Below are 22,873 nucleotides of genomic sequence, written 5' to 3'. Positions count from 1 at the left end.
CTCTGTGCCTCAGTTTTCCCCATCTGTAAAATGGGGGTTAAATTCCTGTTCTCCCTCCCTCTTGGACTGTGAATGATCTGATTATCTGGTATCAAGTTGTATTTTAAGGCCAAAGAATTGATCTTGTTGTTCTACTCGATCAATAGTATTCGATGTCGACTAGAGACAGAGCACTAAATTAAGCCTGCGAAAGAGTATAGTAAAAAGCACAATCCCTGCCTTCAAGAGTCTTACAATTGAACCTGAGAGATTCACTAGGTAAAGCAGAAAATCTAGCTCCTCTTTGCAGGCCATGACTGTTGTATTTAGAACACCGGTCTCCAATTACTTATATCTCTTGAGATGCTCTAGTTTGGCTTCAATAGGTAAGGAATGTGGTTTGTGAAAGTTTACTGTTTCGACCACTTGAATAAAGTGCAATATGTTCACATTAACATCTCATTGCAACACTTTTTCCAGATGGACCATTGAAATTTCCTAGCCCTAGAATCAGTCATCAGGTATTAGTGGAGCGGTCACTAAGTGCAATGTGTTCACATTAACATCTCATTGCAACACTTTTTCCAGATGGACCATTGAAACTTCCTAGCCCTAGAATCAGTCATCAGGTAGTAGTGGAGCGGTCACTTCCCCACTTGGACTTAGTTCCTCCCACCACCAGTGGCCCTCCTGTCCCTCCATGGCACTCAGCCTGCCAACCTCCACCCTGAATCACCTCTTGCTCTCAGATCTCCTTCCTGATCCAACAGACTAACCTTGCCACCTGAACCCCCTCCTGTCACCTTGTGAAAAATCCTCTTTTTCTTCCTTCTTTCACTTATCTCTTCAACCTCTCCCTGTCCCCCGACTCCTTCCTCGCTGCCTTCCAAAAAAATCAGTCAGCCAGTCATATTTCTTGAGCGCTTACTGTGTGCAGAGCACTGCAATCAGGGCTCAGGAGAGTACAAAACAGTAGAGTTGATAGAGTATTATGCGGGAGGAATCCTGTTTTTGATGCTGGTGTGCGTGTACCTTCTCCTTGAACAGTTGCAGAGATGGTCAGATTGTCTGCCCTGGATTGACGCAGGCTCTGTGTGGGTATCTTGCTGCTATTACTTTGCAGCTGGCATGTAGTAGCCCCCTGGACCACTGCTAACACTGCCATACCTTTTTTTTTCCCCCTCTCTGGAAATCCCAAGATTCAAATAATATGCAGTTGAAGGAACCAGTCCTGCCTTTCCTGGCCCCATTTGTCAGAGGTCTGTATTAGCCTGATGTCTGGCTTTGGGACCAAGCCCTTGAGCCATTTCTTTGAACTCTGTGACTCTCCCCAAGCATTTGGTTCTTCCTCAAATTCTGAGCACCTTGTCTCCATCATTTCCACCTTTTGTAGTCGAGGCTAGATGTTCTGAAGGCGTCTCACCCCACCCTGAAACAGGCATCCTTCCAACTGGCTGCTTTGGTTTGAGGGCATGAGCCTACAGTTGTGACTTTCACCCTATCAGTGGGGTACGGGCAGGCGGCTGACCGGTTTGTGGTAATGGGAGTGATGCCCAAATACACTCTTAATTTAATACTGCCAAATTATGTCTCTCCTCCTCTTGGTCTTCATCCCTGAGCCAGTTGACACACCGATACAGCACAGTATCACCAACAATTCCCACGCAGAGTATAGGCAAGTTTTTCTTTGCCGGGATCTGGCCGCACTGCTAGGATGACCGATTGCCTCACGACACCCTTGTAAAAGCCTATCAAGGACAATCATAATCAAGTAACCATTAGGAAAATTAAATATTCAGCTATAACAGGCACTGGGATGTGGTTATTAAAATGGATAAAAATTCTTTTCAAAGCACATACTTCAACAGTATACACTCTCGATTCGTCAAAAATATAAGGCTTAGTATAAAACTAAAACTAGCACTAGCCTTTGTTCTTTAAGGCTATCCCTCTGCAGCTGCTTCTCAAACCCCTAGAATCAGAGGCTCAAAAACCATTCTGCAGCCTCTCTTCAGATGACAGAAGTGAGAATTCCATGGGTTCATTCCAGACCCTTATAAATTCTTGACAAACACATCATATAAACAAACAAGACCTGCAGACTCGATATCTACAACCAAACACTGAATTTGAACTCTAAGAATATCAGATTTATCCTGGCCAGTATTCAACATGGCATGCCCTACCTTCTCTGGACTTATACCCTCAGAGGTTTCAATGCAAAATACATGAAAGGTAGCACAAACAGACTCATTATCACAAATGCACTCCCTTCTCATTGTCAAAAAGCAGTTGAATATCTGCAGGATGTTTTGCAAGGGAGCTTGGCCAAAGGATTCCCCGGGTTTCTGCGAATTTTTGTATTGCAGCCTGTGTAGAAACGAGGGTCTGGCAAAACATTGGGTCTAGAGCTGTCCACCCCAGAGGGAGTCATTTCAGCTGCCGCTCAGTTCCGCACCAGGTTTGAGCCTCGGCCAGGTAAGAGGCTTATCTTCCCGGAACCAGGTTCCCCTCTTATATTTCCAGAGTCCACCGAAATTTGGAAGCAGTCAGCTGGGACCAGCGCGGCCTAGCCTGGAAGCAGCATGGCCTAGTGGCTCTCTCCATGGGCCTGGGATTCAGAGGACTTTTGTCCTAATCCTGGCTCTGCCAATTGCTTGCTGTGTGACCTTGGGCAAGTCACAACTTTTCTGTGCCTGTTTTTTCAACTGTAAAATGGGGATACCTGTTCTCCCTCCTACTTAAACTGTGAACCCTATGTGGGACAGGAACTGTGTCTGACCTATTGAACTTGTACCTTCCTCAGCGCTTGGAAGAGTGTTTGACACATAGCAAGCACTTAACAGATACCATAATCAATCAATATAATAACTTCCCCAGTTCCACAGTCTGAGCTCCCGCAATCTTCTATTCATTGCGGGGGGGCAGGGGTGGCTCGCCTTTCTGACTTGGCCCATGTGTTACCCCCAGCACACCTGGGCTCATGTCTAGAGGAGATCAACCAATCCATGGGGATGCTGATGGGGCAGACCAGACATTTTCCATACCCCATTCCCATGAGGCATACCCTCCAAATTTGTCTTTGCTACCTTCTGGGCCACAGGGGCAAACCCTCCTCTTACAAGGACTCTGGCCCAAACGGGACCTAACAGAGCAATCCAAAGTTTTGTATAACCACTCTCGTAGAGCTCGGACAGTAACCACTGGGTAAGAGCTTCCTATTCTGTTGGGGCCACCTCTAGTTTTTACAAGCACCCCCCCCAGTCCCCAGATAACTGGCATTTGTTAAGCACTTACTATATGCCAAGCTCTGTACTAAGGACTGGGGTAGATATAAGATAATCAGCTGCCAGATGGGGCTTACAGCCTAAGTGGAAGTGACGACAGCTATCAAGTCCCCCGTTTGTGGATGAGAGAACTGAGGCACAAAGAAGTGACTTCCCCAGGGTCACACAGCAGGTAAGTGGCAGAGCTGAGATTAGAACGCAGGGCCTGTAACTCCCAGGCCCATGCCCTTATCTACCAGGCCATACTGTTTCCTGGATGAGGGAGGTCATGATGAGCTGTGTCACCTCTTGCTTTGGGGAGCGGTTAGGAGACTATCCGGCCTGCTCATCTTCTAAAGGGGTAGACCCCACCCCGAGTACCCTGTGATCTTTCTGTAACAGGTGGACTAGCCCCTTCCGGTCACCGGGGGAACCTGCAGGGGGTTCGATGGCCCTGGGTCCTCTGGAACTTCTGGGTGTTTCAGGTGAGGAGGTGGGGCTAAGGGTTCCACCTGCGCATGACAAGACGACATCCCTTCCCTTCTTAGGACTCCCATCCCTGGATCTTTCTCTATTCTTCCTTAAACCTGCAAACCTTCCCCACCAAATCCCATTTATTCTCCACCTCCTCCTTTGCTCTCTGTACCTCAGCCTGAGACTGAGACCGGGTGGACCAAGCACTGTTCTGCTACCTCTTCCAGGGCAGCTATGGGTTCCTGCTGTTGCATGATTTCCTTTCCATAGCCTGGATTCCTCCCCACCAGGGCCTGGATCACTACTCCTTTCTTACTCCATTTCACCATCCCTTTGGGTTTACAGATCCCAATCTGTCTCCGGGCAAAGGTCCACCCAACCTTTATTTATTTAAGGTAATAGACCTGGTCTCTGCCCCCAGGGAGCTTACGATTTAGCGTGGGAGGGAAACACTTCAGAAAATTAGAGCTTGCGCTAGACCCAGAAAGCACTTGAATACCACTGATTGATTAGAGGAAGTGATGCATATGGAGGTAAGTACTATGGAGAATTGTGAGACCTGAGTGGTTATGGAAGTGTTGAAAAGACAGTTGAAGGATAGGAGAATAAGGATATAGGATAAAAGGATACAGACAGTCCAACAATGTCAGGCCAAAAAGCACCTTTGCGGATATGTACGGTCTGTTTACATGAGGTAAAAGTAACAGGATAATTGTTCAATCTTCCACTACACTTGACCAGTGCAAATCCAAACTATTCCCTTCTGACTATTCACCCAAACTAAAGACAATTTGAGAAGCAGTATGGCCTAGTGGAGAGAGCAGGAGCCTCAGAGTCAGAGGACCTGGTTTCTAATCCCAGCTCTGCCACTTACCTGCAGTGCAACCTCGGGCAAGTCAACTCCTCTGTGCCCGTTACCTAACCTGTAAAATAAAGATTAACACTGAGCCCCATTGGGACATTGAGTGTGTCCAACCCGATAGCTTGTATCTACCCCAGTGCTTAGTACAGTGCCCAGCACATAGTAAGCACTTAAATGCCACTTAAAAAAAATTCATTAGAAGGCCTGGGCAAGAACAGCAAAGCCAACATCTTTTGTTTCATTCTTCCTATAAAATCCATACCCAAGCTAACTTCTTGGAAGTAAGCAGACTGTGAGCCCGTTGTTGGGTAGGGACCATCTCTGTATGTTGCCAACTTGTACTTCCCAAGTGCTTAGTAGTGCTCTGCACACAGTAAGCGCTCAATAAATACGATTGAATGAATGAATGAAAATCAAACATTACTAAATGAGACAGTCCCTACCCAACAGTGGGCTCACAGTCTAGAAGGGGGAGACAGAGAACAAAACCAAACATACTAACAAAAAATAAATAGAATAGATATGTACAAGTAAAATAAATCAATAGAGTAATAAACATGTACAAACATATATACATATATACAGGTGCTGTGGGGAAGGGAAGGAGGTAAGATGGGGGGATGGAGAGGGGGACGAGGGGGAGAGGAAGGAAGGGGCTCAGTCTGGGAAGGCCTCCTGGAGGAGGTGAGCTCTCAGTAGGGCCTTGAAGGGAGGAAGAGAGCTAGCTTGGCAGATGGGCAGAGGGAGGGCATTCCAGGCCCGGGGCCTTCCCCGGGGGCTGGGGGTCAATGGCGGGACAGGCGAGAATGAGGCACGGTGAGATTAGCGGCAGAGGAGCAGAGGGTGCAGGGTGGGCTGTAGAAGTAGAGAAGGAAGGTGAGGTAGGAGGGGGCGAGGTGATGGAGAGCCTTGAAGCCGAGGGTGAGGAGTTTCTGCCTGAGAAGGCAATCATTTTTCACAAAATGTGGAATAATGACCAGTATTCATTATGTGCTTACTCTGTGCTAAGCACTGCTTTAAGTGCTGGGGTAGATACAAGCCCATCAGGTCAGACATGGGGCTTATAGTCTTAAGTGGTCAGTTTATGTTTGGGATTCCCTCAGTTTGTAGCATGCTTTCACTACGTTTTGGGTTGGGGAATGATGCAACGTTCTGATAATGCATATCTGTCTGGATAGAATGCAAGGTGATACCGCTCAACGTTTGAGCATCTGAATGTGAGTTTTCCTTAATGCAGAGTTCATCAAGAACATTTAGAGAACTGAACTTTTTTTTATAGTCTGTGTATGCCTCACCCCCTTTAACTTTCAAACAACTGTGAATGCATTAATAAGCAGTAGTCCCAGTAATGATTTCCAAAAATTATAATTTATTGGTAAAGGCTATCAAAAGAGAACAATGCAAACAAGTCAGTGGTCACTGAGAGTCAATCATCTGACTGCTTACTGTGTTGAGAGCATTGTACTAGGCTTGGGGAGAGTACAGTAAGAGTTGGTAGACATGTTCCCTGCACACAATGAGTTTACAATCTAGTCTTCAGACAAGTTTGTGGTACTCACCAAGTGAGTTTGACAATTAAAGTGTCTAAGGGAAGCAATCCAATGAATTCAAATGACATTCAGGACAGGTATTACACATCTGAATTAAAATAGAAGTTCTAAGGAGAGTCAAAATGTTTACTTTACAACGTAAGTTTATGGTTAATTCAGTCATTTAATCAGAAGTTTTAACATACATTTCTCTGTCTGCCCACACTTAGTACTCTAAAGGTATATAAAGTCACAATTGCTCTGTAAAATGGAGATTCCCAATCTACAGGAACATCGTACAGAGCAAAAAGTATGACAATATATAGCATCCAAGCTTAATGTAAAAGGCAACGTGATATTTTCTATTCTGACCAGATCGAGGGTATTGACAGAGCACTTACTATGTGCAGAGCACTGTACTAAGCACTTGGGAGAGCACAATACAAGAGAATTAGCAGACATATTCCCTGCCCAAAACAATCAGGTAACAGCCAATTAACAACACAACTGTACTGAGGGGAAACATAAGCTACAAGAAGTTCAGAGATAGATTAATTTTAAGTAGGTCCCTGAACCCAAATGTAACAGCAACACTTAGCATCTTCCTTCAACTCAAAAACCCTGATCTTGAAGTTACTAATGCTCTATGCTGCAACTACACTTACCCTGCATTACTTCAGCATAAACTTGGGATGTAAACACTCAAGCTATTTGCACTGATGCAATGCTCAAAGAACATTCAACAGGTTTTTTTTCCAGTCCTTTTGTAAATTCAGCATGCAGAGGTTTGCTTAAACTGAGCCAAGTAACAGGTCCCGGTGTAATAATAAAGCCCTAAGAAAGGCAGCAGGTTGTATAGTTAACACCTTATGAGCAAAATCACTGCCCTAAAACTATGCAACCTACTACCTCTTCCTAGGAGCCCATAGTTTCTTCTAAGGTTCTTCTATTTGGCAGATGTACTGAAGCGCTGTTAAATTTGGGCTTTCTTTAGACTTAGCAGTTTCAGAAATATAGACCAATTTCATTTTTCCATTTGTGCCTTTCTTCTAAGAACTTGAAGTTTAATTGGCCACTTGTACATTGTGCTTACCTAATGATGTGGGAAAACGAGTCACAAACAAAAGAAAAAGCTACAATTTAATTAGTGGATCTCATCGCAATCCAAGAGGTTTAACTTGCACCACTCACTCCTCGTTGCCTCAATTTGAATACACCTGCCAGACAGAGTATGCTCCTCCTGGATTCCACACAGACTCTTCCAAGGATTTTGGGTAATTTAGTTATCAAGCGTAATTCAAATTAGAAAAATATGATAAAGTTAATGGGAGGCTCATCATTTGGATTAAGTAGAAAAGGGTTGTCATGTGCCCTCCCCACTGTTTACCACTAATGTTTTTCCTAGGTACACCAATGTAATCTGTCTAGGGACGATTAGAAGAGACTTTGGGGAATGAATAAAGTGTGGTGATGGGGTTCCCCCCGACACACACATTAAACATCCTCATTGCGCCTACGGTTATCTCAGTGTTAACTAACCTGTAAATTAACTTAAAAAAAAATCCTATTTCCATATCGTACTACCTGGGACAAAAGTTAGTAAACAGCATATAAGCAAAAGGGTAACAGCATATTTTCGATACAGTTCCTAGGCTTCGATCCAAGGTTCATTGGAAAAAAAAAAATATTGCAGCCAAACTACCATGTAACCTTAATCTCCTCAGTAAATTTTACACCAGAGGGCGCTGTGAGACATTTTCTTCTTCGGTACAATAAAAGCTACAAAGGTTTAAGAGATTTTCGGTTGCTCTTCCTCTCTGGTCAGGAACACAGGAAAGTCTACAACTCACACACTAACCGTGCCCACCACACAGACCATAAAATTAATGCACTGCCCTGTCCAATGAATCTGCAGATGACAATGGAGATAACACCACTCTAATTAAGCAAAATCGTCCTTGCCCAAAACTAGTCAATTCTAACTTGTGAAATATTGTTAACAGGCAGTAGGAACCAAAGAAACAGAACCTGGAACCTGTCCACTTGGTGATGCAGAAAGAATGTTAAAATTGACATGAAAATTTAGCTTTGGAGGGGAAAAAAAAAAAGTCAGGCTTGCATACTGCAAATTATGCATAAAGTTAAATGTTCCCAACAGTCAAACCCGGAAAGAAACAATCACGAAACAACTGTAGAAATTCTGCTCCTCAGGGAAGGCAATAGATTGTATAGTTATCTCCGGAAAAGGGTGAAATTACTACCCTAAAACTATACAATCTACTACCTCACTCTGCCAGAGCAATCTGTCCTTAGTGAACACAGACAACAAGCAAGTTAAAAGGACTTTCGCACCTAAAATACTTGAACATCTATAGCAACGTCTTTTCTGCACAAATTTAAATAAAATTTTGTCCTTAGTGCAAACTAGGCCAACTTTTCAGAAACAGTCACACAGATCTTAACAAGTCAACAATATTTTGAGTACCCTAAAGGTGCACTGCACTGTACAAAGTACCTAGGGATTGGAGACAGAGAATTTAAAAGACAATATCCCTGCTCTCAAGGAGCTTACAAACTAACTCGAGTACTTCAAACAAGCTTAATCTTGCTTAAGTTACAAGAAACTCAAGTTCTTCCCAATTCTTTGGCATTTGGGAAACAACCTATGTACATTTTAAGTATTCTTTTTTATTTGCTTTTTGTGACTACTAAATTTGCAAGGCTTTGCCATTGGCCATTATGCATGTGAGGAAAAATGATCAACAAAGATACATTAAAATGTTTACTACTTGGGGAAAAGACTAAAGTACTTTTCTGGATCAGGAAAAAAAATCCTGATTTTCTCATTGAATAAATAGTGCACGCTTAAGTAAAATGCACTACCAGAACGATTTAAAGGGTAACTCACTGGTCTTAAACTATTCAGTTGTGAATTTATTTTATTCATTTCAAATGAAAACCATGATGCAGCTGCTGATTTTCTCCCACTTTAGGAAAGACAGTAGATTGTATAGTTATCTCCCAGTGGTGGGTATGACCCTAAAACTATACAACCTACTACCTCATCCCACAGTGAAAACATCTTCAGTCAGAATCATCGAAAAAGGATATCAGTCTGGCCCAGACCAAATTCCGGGAAAAGAATTTCATCACATCTTCTGCCTTTATGACCACGATTTCCTGTAGGTGATTTAAATATTGCATTTAGATGTTATGTTTCTTAAAACTACTCTAATTCACAATAGAGTAAGAGATCCAATAAATATCTAGTAAACCTAGAAAAAAAAATAACCAATACTTTTTTCTTTAAATGAGCATAGAACAGCAATATGTATCCCTTATTGAATGTGTCTGAGTGTCTCTCTGGAAATAATTTTAGAAACTACTCTGGTTACTGCTATTAAAAAAAAATTCCTAATTGATCAATGGTATTTGAGCAGTTACTGTGGGCAGAGCACTGTACTAAGCTCTTGGGAGAGTAAAACACAACAGCTGGTAGATGCAATCCCTGTCTACAAGGAGCTTACAGTATAGAGGGGGAGGGTGACATTAAAATAAATTATGGATAGGTACGTGTGCTGTGGGGCTGAGGAGAATATCAAGTGTTAAAGGGTATAGATCCAAATGCATAGGCAATGCAGATGGTAGAGGGAGTAGGGGAAATAAGGGACTAGTCAGAGAAAGTCTCTTGGAGAAGATAGGAAGGTGGAGGGAGTTCTGGTCCAGCAGGAGGACAAGGAGTCTGCGGCAAGACAGGCAAGATCAAGGTACAGCGAGCAGATTTTTTGCAGCAGGGCAACAGCAAGGTAAGGTAGAAGGGGGATGAACTGATTGATTTAAAGCGGATGGTAGGGAGTTTCTGTCTAATGTAGAGGTGGATGGGCAACCACTGGAGGTTTTTCAGGCGTGGGGAGATGGGGACTGAATTTTTTTTTTGTGGAAAAAAGGAGCAGGGCAGCAGGGTACAGTAAGAATCGGAGTAGGGAGAGACTGGAGACAGGGAGGTCAGCAAGGAGGCTGATCGTATGTGACTGAGAATAGGATATTTTGTATTAGGATTGTGAAAACGAAGAGACTGGATAAAATGCCTCACCCACTTTACATAATGAACAGCCAAAGAGTTGATTACAACTGCTTGAACAAAATTTTTCCCTACACTGCGTCATTTTGGAATCCAAATAGTGAGATTTAAAACAATGCCAGAACAAGAGGCAACAAGGAGCTTCTAATGAATCCTAATGTCCTCACCACATTGAAGAGGCCACCATAGTTACTTCAAACCTATGATTAAATGCACTATTACATAAAGAGATAATGCTATTATTCATAATCAGCAAACATCTACAAGGAAGTGCAGAATTTTAATGAATTACTCTCTTAAAATGTTCACACTGGGTAATTCCCAGACATACTTTCACTAGCCGCTGTGCTTACCTTCAGAAATTATTTGAATAAATCTACCCCCACATGCTCAATTAAGTAAACACTCCAGTGTACTGAAAGACCAAATGAATGGGCTACAGAATCCCAAACGCTCAGTACTGCCAAGATACATGCTTTCACATTTTGGCTGGAACACAGCTAGGGAAGTAAGGAACGTTCATCGGACAACACCAGTCTGTTGGGATACCTCGCGCTGCAGTGTCAGAAGAAACGGCCTGTGTGCAGGCGCATGGCACAGGGACAGATGAGTACTATGGCCCAAGTTTTCCTTAACATGGGGTTCTGCAAGAACACAACTCCCACATTATAGGAGAAATGGGTGTACAATTAAAAAAAAAAACCACATAGAAGCCATTTTAAAGTGTGGATTCCAAACAAGCTGTTAAAAAAGTTGTCAACTGGAAAAAAAATGAATCCAAAGAAAACTTGCAACTACAAAACTCTGATGAAATATGCAGACCCTTTTTTCCCCTCACTCCCAAGTTGAGCAAAGAACTGCCAAACAATGAGCATCTTTACTGCAACATGATCTGCAACTCAGTAAAATCTACGGTATGGGGAGCACTTGAATTGCTCAAAGAAAATTACTTCTCACTTTAAAGTGGGGCTCATTAATGACTAAATTATAAGGGAAAATTACAAGTAGGCTAGTTAAAATTCCTTAATAGGTTACCAAAGGCACCTGACAGTCTACTGGTCAAAATGAAAACTGCAAATATTTGGTTGAACCCTAGGTACTCACTTTTCATTTTGCACACTGGCTGAAAGGGGGACAGAAATTTTAGTGGGATGAGAACTGAGAAGGGATTGGCTTCAAGAGTTAACAGGCCAGAAAGCCACCATTTGAGGCTTTTTACCCTGATTTCAAAACGCTCAAGTCTTATCAGAGACTTGAGCAAGGCTGGGCAGCCAGCTCAGAAAACTTGTGGGGGCAATCGCCTCCATCATCCCCAAGGAATGGGTACCTATGATCCAAATGTCTGCTGCAATTGCCCAATTACTTTTGTAGAAAGACTTAACTTGGCTTCCTCTACTCCAAGGATCTTTCTTAAGCATCTGTTGACTTCTGACATAAGAGCCCAGATTTTCTTGGCAGAAATTTAATCACTTACCATATGCAACCAATACCAGAAGTATAACCAGCTTTGCTTTACACAATATTGTACTTGAAACAACTTTCCCCAGTTGCTTGTATTCTCTAGGGGTAATTTTCATTTCAGCCATTTTAAGTTTCCAGAACTCTACTGGGGTCCCATGAGGAGTTTTTTCCTTATCTAAAACTGGACCTATTGCTACTTATAAAATCACACCAACTTGTGGGTGGATACATATATGGACTTTGTTCGCCAAACAAGTCTTGTGGGCTAAAATACCTGCAGGCTCAAGATGACAGATAAACTCATGGACAAATGATCTCTGAATGGATTATTAAGAGGGCAAGTTAAGGACCTCAAGAAGGGTTTAAGATTAATGGGCATTAAGTGCATAAGCAGGAAAAGGAGGGATTTGGGATGAAGCATGCTTCAGCTTCAGGGTGGCTATCAAGAAGGTTAGATATCAATCACACCATTCCTCCCATCACCAGCATGGCCTAGTGGAAAGAGAATGGGACTGGGAGCCAAGAGACCTGGGTTCCAATTCCAGCTCAGTCACTTACCTGCTGTGTGACTGGAGACAAGTCACTTGACTTCTCTGCCTTAGTTTCCTCATCTGCAAAAATGGGGATTCTATACCCATTCTCCCTTCTACTTAAGACTGTGAGCCCCCTGTGGGACAAGGGATTTTATGCAGCCTGATTAAGCTGCAGCTACCCCAGCACTTAGAACAGTGTTTGACACATAGTATGCACTTAAATACCATTTAAAAATCATCAGTTCCATGATCAGAAATAGAATACTGGGCTAAGTTCATTGGTCTTACTTGGCAATGGCATTTTTTTTAGGTGACTACATCTCCTGAAGCTTTATTTAAATATGTCTTAATATTTCAGTCTTCCCAAACTCTCTCCTGGTTCTAATTGTACAGAGGTGTTTTTTTTTTTTTTTTTACTTGTTACCACTATTTACCACCAGTGGAAAAAATGTTATTTTAGTCTTGTTTTACACTTAACTGAAAGCCAATACTTTTCCACTAACGCAACTGGTTGCTGTGGAATAACAGAGGATTAAGTTTTAATGTGAGGCAACAAAAATTCTTAAATTAAAAGGTAAAACAGATACGGGCAAAATTTCTTGGGGGAAAAAACAGGATTTGGAACAACATTATGAGCAGTGATGGAATGAATTAGTAGCAGTATAGACAAAGCAGATCTTACATAAACTAAATTTGGGGTCATAAATGAGGAAAAGTCATTTGAGCAACTGATCTACACATTACAATGCTGAGGGTAAGCATGTAATTATCAGGATCAAATCATCTGAAAATATAAATGAGTGCTAATGACCACTGCACAACTGACAGTAAGCCAAAAGATAAAGATCATCTGATTTTCTCGAATCATGTCAATAAGATGCAGAAATACGATGTACTTCTGTTAGAACAACAGGCACTAATCTGTATTTAAATGGAAATGAATTCTCATCCACTACTCCCCAAACTACCTCATTTCAAAAATGGCCTTCAGAGAAGTAGAACATGAGGAATCTAAAATATGTGCTGCCACGTCACCATTTACTACACAAGTAGTGGGAAACAAGACTCTCAAGATATGAAAATAGTTACCTAGGACTGTACTTATGCCACTCCAATCAATATATATTTATAGAATATCCACTGTAAGCAACAACACTGGCATGGCACACCTCTGAAAAAGACAGAATATCAAAAATGATTTTTCAAAATGTTTTGGTAAGGATACCAATACCACATTATGCCATATGGATTATTCTGCTACAATTTCAGTGTCTCACACTCACAGATACAACTAAATTACTACGTTTAGGTCTCTCCTTAGAAAAACATGAATAGTTCACATGTGTAAAATTTAAATACCGGTGTAATTGCAGTTATGCTAGCTATTGGGAAAGATAGCCAAGAAAACCAAGCCACTCAACACAGCGACCACCGAAGACTTCAACCTTTCATTTCACACAGATTCTTCTACCAACCATTCAGGAGCCCTGAGCAGAGCATCGCTACTTTTTAGAGTGTGTGAATGTAAGCAAATTGTAAGGGATCCCCCACCCTGTCCCCCAACTAAATCAAAATTTAGCTACACAGGAAAGAATAGCTGTTCAAGAAAACTGACACCCAGAGCAATTACATCTAATTTTTATGGACTAGACCATAGCTGGGCACCTGGATTCAAATACAATTCTATTGTTGAAATGCATGTAAACCACCCAGATGCAAAAAAAAAAAAAAAAAAAAAAGAATTGCCTATTCTGGACAGTACTCTAAACAACCAAAGATGACCTGCACTTTTTAGAGCAAAGACAATTGTATTTATTGAGCGCTATGTGCAGAGCACTGTACTAAGCTCTAGGGAAGAGTACAATATATACATGAGTGCTGTGTGGTTGAGGGTGGGATGAATAAAGGGTCCAAGTGTAAGGGTGACACAGAAGCGAGAGGGAGGAGGGGAAGAGAGGGCTTAGGGAAGGCCTCTTGGAGATGTGATTTTAACAAGGCTTTGAAGGTGGGGAGAGTGACTGTCTGTTAGATATGAAGGGGGAAGGAGTTCCAGGCCAGAGGGAGGACGTGGGCAAGGGGATGGGGGCGAGATAGACAAGGTTGAGGTTCAGTGAGTAAGGTGGTATTAGAGGAGTAAGGTGGCATTAGAGGAGTAAAAGTGAGCGTGCTATGTTGCAGTAGGAAATCAGTGAGGTAAAATAGGCAGGGGGGCAAGGTGATGGGAGTGATTTAAAGCCAATGATAAGAGGTTTCTGTTTTGACGCAGAGGTGGATGGGCAACCCCTGGAGCTTCTTTAGTAGTGGGGAAACATCAACTGAATTTTGGATTTTAGCTCTGTTGTGAAGGTAGAACTGACAGGATTTGGTGACAGACTGAATATGTGGATTGAATAAGATAGATGGGTTGAGGGTAATGCCAAGATTATGGGATTTTTTTTCTAATGATATCTGAAGTGCATAAAATGTCAGACACTGTACTAAGCACTAGGGTAGATACAGGATAATCAGGTTGGACATAGTCCACATCCCATGTGAGGCTCACAATCTTAATCCTCATTTTACAGATGAGGGTACTGGGGCACAGAAGTTGTGAGACTTGGGATAAGTCACGTAATAGGAAAGGGGCGGAGCTGGGACTAGAACCCAGGGCCTCTGAGTCCCAGGCCCATGCTCTTTCCACTAGGCCACGCTGCTTCATGGACTTGTGAAATTGGGAGGACGGTGGCACTGTCTTACAGTGATGGTAAAAGTCAGGGGGAAGACAGGGTTTGGGCGGGAAGATGAGGATATGTTTAGGATATGTTAAGTTTGAGGTGTCAGCAGGACATCCAAGTAGAGATATCCCGAAGACAGGGAAAATACGAACCTGCAGAGGGGAGGGCTGGAGAGGTGGATTTGGGAATCACCAGCATAGAGGCAGTGGTTGAAGCCATGGGAGCGAAATCAAAGGGGACCCAGAATTGAGCCCTGAGTGACTCTCATAGTTGATGGGTGGGAGGAATGAGGAGCCTGTGAAAGAGACTGAGAATGAGCGGTCAGAGAGGACAGTGCCAATGAAGCCAAGTTTAGATAGTGTTTCCAGAAGGGGGCAGTCCAGTGTCCAAGGGGGTGAGGATGGAGTGGAGGCCATTGGGTTTGGCAAGATCATTGGTGACTCGAGATCAGCTTTCGTGGCATGAAGGGCACAGAAGCCAGATTGGAGGGGGTGGGGGGCAAGAAGAGAAAGTGGAAATAGCAGGCATAGACAACTCACTCAAGTTGTTTGAAGAGGAGTGGTTGGAGGGAGATGGGGCGATACCTGGAAGGAGCCATGGGGGTCAAGGGAGGGCTTAGGGAGACACAAGCATGTTTGAAAGCAGTGGGGAAAGAGCCTTGAGAGTGTTTTAATTAATGTGTTAATTAAATGGGGTCTAGTAAAAAGTGCCACAGGTCTTGTAGTCCCTGCTGGGCCACTGGTACAGTGGCCTCAGGCAAGTCACTTAGCCTCTTTGTGCCAGTTTTCTCATCTGCACGGTGAAGATAATAACAGCCTCTCCTGACCTGAAAAGGTGGGAGGGTTGGTAACGATACAATGAAATGTGGTCTGTTTTGATTTTGTGCTCGACCAAAGTTGAAAATCCATTCTCTTCTCTATGGCCAAATGATAATGTACCTGACAGCCACAGGTTATAAAAAGGAGTGCTCTACTCTAGGGACCTAAAATTTTTGTGAAACTAAATAAGGTTGTACAATGCTCCAATGGGGAGATTTTAACATGGCCAGAATTGCAGGAAGTAGCTAAGGCTGCAATGGCTTCTCTTGTACAAGGATCTATTTAACTTGTCTCTAGGTAAATTAGCATTTATGCACCATAACCAGTTGCACTTACTGATAAATGGAACTCTTACTGAATAAAAACAAGATAGGAAAAGAGTACTTACTGATACTACTAGTACCTGTTATATTTGTCATTTCCTTCTAGAACATGCTTTGATGTCAATTTAAGTAATCTGATTTTGAAACTGGAAAAATATCCTGGCATACTCTACAGGAAACTTCTCACTGGTATTTGCTCCTTTCTTTACAACTTCAAATATTATTTTTAGCAGATTATTAATAATTGGTCATTGGTCTTTCACCTGAAACATACAATAAAAAATTACTTAAATCAAAGTGTAATCAAAATACTTTGTCTACTACTCTAATCAAAGAAATGGCTCTGAATATTAGGTTTCTCTACCCAAAAATTCTGAAACATATGAGTTTAACAGGTGTCCGATAGTTTTGTTCTTTAAGCAAAGTATCTTAGAACAATTCCCTAATGGTACAGCTAACTTAAAAATTGAGATGATGGTGCTTTTCTAAAAGGACTCTGGGAGTCAGGAGACCAGGGTTCTATTCCCAGCTCTGCCACTGTAAGCTGTGTGACCTTGAGCAAGCCATTTCACTTCTCTGGGCTTCAGTTTTTTCATCTGTAAAATAAGGATTAAATAAGTACCTGTTCTCTCTCTCCCCCCACAGTCGGGACAGAGTGTCAGACCTGTATATCCTGCATCCAACCCAGCTCTTAGTACAGTGCTTGGCACCATAGTACATGCTTAAATATCTCAACTGTTACTCTTTACGGTAAACATTTAACAAAATTAGTCACAAAATAACTGAGTGTTGAAAAAAATAGTAATATTAATTCAGCTACAGTGTAACAAAATATGCAAGAATCAAAACCAGGTATTAACATGTATCAGCATATTCTCTACAATTTAATTTATGATCTAAACGTTTTGCACTGATTAAAAGTTTGTAAAATCTTGTTTATAAAACCAAGGAAAGTAACTGTAGAGAGGTGTGTTGTAAGGGGGTCTCTATCAGGGACTTTAACATCTTTGAATGCCAGAGATTGCCTGATTCTGAGAAACAAGACACCTAAGCAAGATGATTAGATTAGTAGAGGTGCACCCTAAAAATCATTGAGCAATATAAAAATAACCAGCAAATTAATGGTATCCCTGATTACAGATTAGAGACTAAACTCACAGAAGGGGATGTTGATAACTCTTCAGTGGAGAACGCTGATTACCTCTAGCCACAAAATTGAGGAATTTTGCAATTTTAAAACTAATAGCTCTGAGGCAAAACACCGGATCCGATCAAGTGATATTTATCAAGTGAGATTACGGTTTAAGTTAAAGACAAATCAAAATATTACGAGTTTAACATGAGGTGGTGGCAAACAGCGAAGCAATGTGGCCTAATGGAGAAGCATGGCCTTGGGAGCCAGAGGACCCAGGTTCTAATTCCATCTCCGCCATGTGCCTGCCTTGCAACCTCGGACAAGTCACGAGAAAAATAGGGATTCAATACCTTTTATTTTTTGAAATGGCATTTATTAAGCGCTATGTGCCAGGCACCGTCCTAAGCGCTTAAGTAGATGCAAGCTAGTCAGGTTGCACACAGTCCCTATCCCACATGGGGCTGCCTTAATCTCCATTTTACAGAGGCACAGAGAAGTCAAGTGACTCGCCTATGGTCACACAGCAGATAAGTGGCGGAGCCGGAATTAGAATCTGGGTCCTTCTGGCTCCCAGGCCCTTGCTCCATCCTCTAGACCACGCTGCTTCCCTCCTACTCTAAGCCCCACGTGGGACAGGGACGGCATTTGGCCTGATTTAACTTGTATCTACCCTAATGCTTAGAACAGTCCTTGACACACAGAAAGCACTTAAATGCCATTAAAAAAATATCCTATTTATAAAATACTGGACTATGCAACATACAAAAGCAATGCAAATTTATTACACAGCATTCAGTTAACTCATGTTAGTTGAATATCCCCCTATCTGTAAATTTCAGGTTCTGTCTCCCCCACTAGATTGTAAAGCCTTGAGGACAGGGATCATATGTATTTATTGTACTTACCTGTATCATACTCTCCCAAGCACTTAGTACAGTGCTCTGCACACACAGACACTCAAATACAATTGACCAAAAAGGCTAGCGCTATAAGTGAAACCAGAAAAACGTTTGGAGTATATTGTATAAAAAGGACACACATCAGGTACCTATTTACTCAAATGGAATTATTCAGACACTTTAGTAAGCCTGGTTAAAAGAGAACCCCAGGCACTACACTGGATGAAGACACTGTCTCTAGCATAAGTGGCTCTTTCATCTCAATAGGTGGAGCTGAGCCACAAAGCTCACATCAGTGCTAACAGCAATTATGAAACCATCACTTTTTAGTGGCTATGAGTTTTAAAATTAGAGTAGCGCACTCTTCATCCTAAGAGCCCGAACTGAATGATTTACAATTGAATTTCTTTTTTTACTTTTAAGTCGGAAGGCACACATGTGCTATTTTACCACTTTAAACTTCTACTTATAATGTATTATCTGTGAGGCTCCAGCATACTCAATACTATCAACACAAAGGACCAGCACAGAATAATTCTTAATCTTAAAATTAATTCCATATATTTTCTAGTACTTACAGAATCACATCATTACTTGCACCTAGGTCAACAAGAGTCCAAATTTTTCCACACAACCTACCTTACCCACTTCCAGCATCACAGCCTATCCTGGCTGCTATGATGGCACATGTCCTAAGTTCTAGAAACAGATGTTTAGAAGCTAAAGCCAGTGTTCTTTGACCACTGATGCCCGTAAGCTTCCACTTGACACATACCTCCAAAAAATTACTTCACATTAGATCCCGCTCTTATGTTTAGCCCAGAGCACTTTATTTTAGAGGTTCTAATTTATAAAGAGGTCCAATCCCAGGGCTCAAAGAAAATCTGCATCACATGGCTTTTTTTTTTTTTTTTACAATATTTATTGTGTGGTATGTAGTAGTAGCAGCGGCAGTAATCACATTTATAGAGCACACACTGGGTTCATTGTACTGCACTTGGGAAGTCCCTTCTAGACTGAAAACTCATTGCGGCCAGGGTACATGTCTATCGACTATCATATCGTACTCTCCCGAGCCCTCGCTTCAGTGCTCTGCCCACAGCAAGCAATCGATAAATACAACTGATTGACTTTTTAAGTGCTGGAGTAGATTCAAAAATAACCGTTACAATACGATCCCAGACCCACAGTTTAGGTGGGGAGAAGACACGGAGCTCAATCGATCCATAGTATTTATTGAGCATGTACTCCTGTGTGTATATTAAACACTAAGTGATACCGACCCTGCTCAAGAAACTTAAGTCTACGGGAGGGGCGGACAGACACCATTTGGAAATTCTACGGCTGTTGCTGGAGAAGAATGGAAGGATAGCTAGATTTTTTCAAAAAGTGCGAATGAGTAGGAGCTGAGAACATGCCTAAACTAGGGTGTATTCAAAAAAAGAAAAAAAGCGCCACGGGCAGCTGTTGTATAAATGAGCCCTGGAAAGGTGGAGCTTAATCGGGGAATGCCCCCTGGAGGTGGGTTTTCAGGCTGGCTTTGGAGATGAAATGAGCTGTGGACTTGGCAGATTTGAACGGGGTCCAGGTAGGAAGGCAAGGGGTCAGAAGCAGGAGAGAGAAGAACGAGATATAGTGCACAGATTAGTTTAGGAAAAACAAAGAATGTGAGCTGAGGTGTAGTGACAGAAGACAGTTGATAAGAGGGACGGCTGACTGACAGGCGGTCAGACGTTTCAAATTATGTACAATAAATTACAGATGAGCAAATAAAAAATTAAATGCAACTGCTTAAACAAAGAATGAAGTGCTGCTTTTGCTGTCGTAGCCTCATGCCTAAATGGCCATGTCCCTCATTCATTTGTTTTAGCCTATGATCTTTTTTTCCCTATAGAGAATGGACTTAACGACTTTGTTCACTCCCTCGACTCATCCAACTCCACCCCGCCCCCTCCCTCCACCCACCTAGACCCAAATGTGATCTGTTAATCTGAGGGATACAGTTTATGGGACAATTGGTAGTGTAGCTAGTAACAGCAATTTTTCACAGCAAGCTCAAAGTTTACATTATTTAGCGTGGTGATTTTTTCAGGAGCATATTACAAGTTCTCACGAAGTCACAGTATTCCTTACCCATTTTGGAACATACCTAGTAAATTCACTCCGAATTATTTTGGGTCCAACGAGCCTTTCATCAAACTTTTCACAAATGCACCCATCTCTGGTCAAGAAATTATTACCTGTGAAGCAAACAAGAATAGCATCAGTGGTTAGAAATGCAGGTGTTGGCAAAATAACATTTCAGTAAAACATTTAGTAGAATTAAAAAATTCACAAAATTTTTTAAGTCTCCATTTTGACAAAGTGACACAAAATACAGCCTGCCCTTCTCCCTGAAAACATAACCCCTCCAAAATTTGAAAATGACAATCGCCTGCTTCTCTTATCAACCAAGATCTTTTCATCCTTTAAGGATCCAAAAGCACTTCATATATTACGGTATTATTCAGAAATGCCCCAAAAGAAATGTGGTCACCCACGGGAGACGGCCAGGGCCGGAATATCTATCGTAAAAGCCGTTGGGTGCATTTCGGATTTTTTTTTTTTTTTTTGGCCAAGGACACAGAGGTTAATTGTACTCTTGTTTTGTTTTTTTAAAGAAAAAAAATCCTCGGGTGTGTTGGCTACCTAGGAGGATTCGAGACTTTAAAGTTACCAGAACTCAGCTTCTTTAGCTCGAAAAGGTAAAACGGGCAAAAAAAAAAGCCGGGGGACCGGTAACTGTTTCCAGTGAGTGGCAGTCCTACTGCTCGGAACGGTAAACCCCGGCCCACGGACGTATCTCCTCTTACTCTTTCTCTCCTCCCAAGGGCGGCAGCTGCAGACCTTCAATCGCAGGGATTGCTCGAGAGCTGGGGAGCCGCTTAACGGTCAGTACTAGGTCGGAGACGAAGATGGAGACATCCCACTCGCCTTTCCACTCGTCTCATCTATTGCTCCGCTCCGCCCTCCTTCCCCCGCGTCCCCCGCCTTCTCTCTCTCTCTCTCTCCCCCCCCGCCCCCAACCCCCGGGGCCAAGGTTTCGGCAAACCTGATAGCGGAAATGACGCAAATGGACTTGGCAACGGGCACCGGCAGCCAACCCGTGGCGGTCGGGGAGGCGGGACTTCCAGGCGCCTCAAGTTTGATTGAAGGGCGGGGGGGGGGGAGAGAGACGAGGAGAAAAGAGACGAGAAGAGAGATACGAGAGGAGAAGGGGGGAAAAAGGGACGGGGGGAAGGGGACGAGAGGGGAGGGGGGAAAGGGACGGGGGGGAAGGGACGAGGGGGGGGAAGGGACGGGGGGAGGGGGGAGAGGGACGAGGGGACGAGAGGGGAGGGAGGGGGGAAGGGGACGAGAGGGGAGGGAGGGGGGAAGGGGACGAGAGGGGAGGGAGGGGGGAAGGGGACGAGAGGGGAGGGAGGGGGGAAGGGGACGAGAGCAGGGGGGGAAGGGGACGAGAGCAGGGGGGGAAGGGGACGAGAGCAGGGGGGGAAGGGGACGAGAGCGGGGGGGGGAAAGGGGAGGAGAGCAGGGGGGAAGGGGACGAGAGCAGGGGGGGGAAGGGGACGAGAGCAGGGGGGGGGAAGGGGACGAGAGCAGGGGGGGAAGGGGACGAGAGCAGGGGGGGGAAGGGGACGAGAGCAGGGGGGGGGAAGGGGACGAGAGCAGGGGGGGGAAGGGGACGAGAGCAGGGGGGGAAGGGGACGAGAGCGGGGGGGGAAGGGGACGAGAGCGGGGGGGGAAGGGGACGAGAGCGGGGGGGGGAAGGGGACGAGAGCGGGGGGGGAAGGGGACGAGAGCAGGGGGGGAAGGGGACGAGAGCAGGGGGGAAAAAAGGAAGAGGAGGGGGAAAAGGGGACGAGAGGAGAGGGGAAGAGGGACGAGAGGGGAAAAAAGGAAGAGGAAGGGGGGAAAAGGGGACGAGAGGAGAGAGAGAAAACGGGGACTAGGAGAGAGGAAAAAAAGAAACGAGAGGAGAGGGGAAAAAAGGGACGAAGAAAAAAGACGAGAGGAAAAGAGGGGAGACGAGAGGCGAGGAGGGGAGAGAGAGAGAGAGAAGGGCGGGCGGGGGGAGAAAAGAGGGAGTTCCCACTGCGATGACTAGAACTGAGTCCAGGGAGGGGAAAGGATATATAGTCTCAGACTCCAGGGTCGAGGCACATACACGCTGCCCCACGCCCGAGTTCCAGGCTGGAGAGCATTTGTCACTGGTCGAGGCGACGCCGGCCTCACCGCCTGCCTTCCCGAGCGGAATTCAGTCCGCTCTTGTTTGCCCCCAGCTCCGACCGCTCCCACCCTCTCGGGAAAGTGTCCCGTTGGCCGGCGTCAACCCAAGTCCCGGGGTTCCCTCAAACCGCAATCGGGCTCGGGCGCATACCCGAGCCCGATCGCGCCGGGCGCAAACCTGCTGCCTCGGGGGGACGTGAGGGGTGGAGGAAAATGGCGGTTCCTCCGTCTTACCTCAGAGCTGAGGGTAAGGCGTAAAGCCCACACCCGCTGCCCTCACCGCCTCAGCCCCAATACCTCTCGCTTCCCGCTACCGCCGGACGGGGTAACCCGCAGCGGCGGAGACTCGGATGGAGTCGCGGGGGCGAGCGCCGCTGCGGCCGCTCGCGGTAAAGGCATCGCGGGAAGGAAGGAGGGGAGGCACGGGGCTGGCGGTGGTAGTGGTGGTGGTGGCGGAGTCGCCACCCGCCCCCTTATTGGTGGAGCAGGGGAGGACGGACAGACGTTTAACTCTACCCCCGACCTCCGCG

General features: G+C 44.2%; 1 long non-coding RNA gene across 2 annotated transcripts; it reads right to left on the bottom strand.

Moving 5' to 3' along the window:
• Nucleotides 1-18: 18 nt before the first annotated feature.
• On the bottom strand, nt 19-22,741 carry LOC119950090. Of its 2 annotated transcripts, XR_005457336.1 has the most exons (5): nt 22,578-22,741; nt 20,224-20,314; nt 16,121-16,303; nt 13,275-13,356; nt 19-1,727 (listed from the first exon to the last, which is right to left on the bottom strand). It is a non-coding gene; the product is annotated as an uncharacterized LOC119950090 (long non-coding RNA). The 2 variants fall into 2 exon arrangements; XR_005457335.1 differs by lacking the exons at nt 13,275-13,356; nt 16,121-16,303 and adding an exon at nt 4,594-4,642.
• Between the last annotated feature and the right edge of the window lie 132 nt (nt 22,742-22,873).

Source organism: Tachyglossus aculeatus, chromosome X1 (assembly GCF_015852505.1).
Source record: "Tachyglossus aculeatus isolate mTacAcu1 chromosome X1, mTacAcu1.pri, whole genome shotgun sequence".
Taxonomy (NCBI): Eukaryota; Metazoa; Chordata; class Mammalia; order Monotremata; family Tachyglossidae; genus Tachyglossus; species Tachyglossus aculeatus.
The sequence above is the reverse complement of the archived record's forward strand: the minus strand, read 5'-3'. Positions and strand labels throughout refer to the sequence as shown.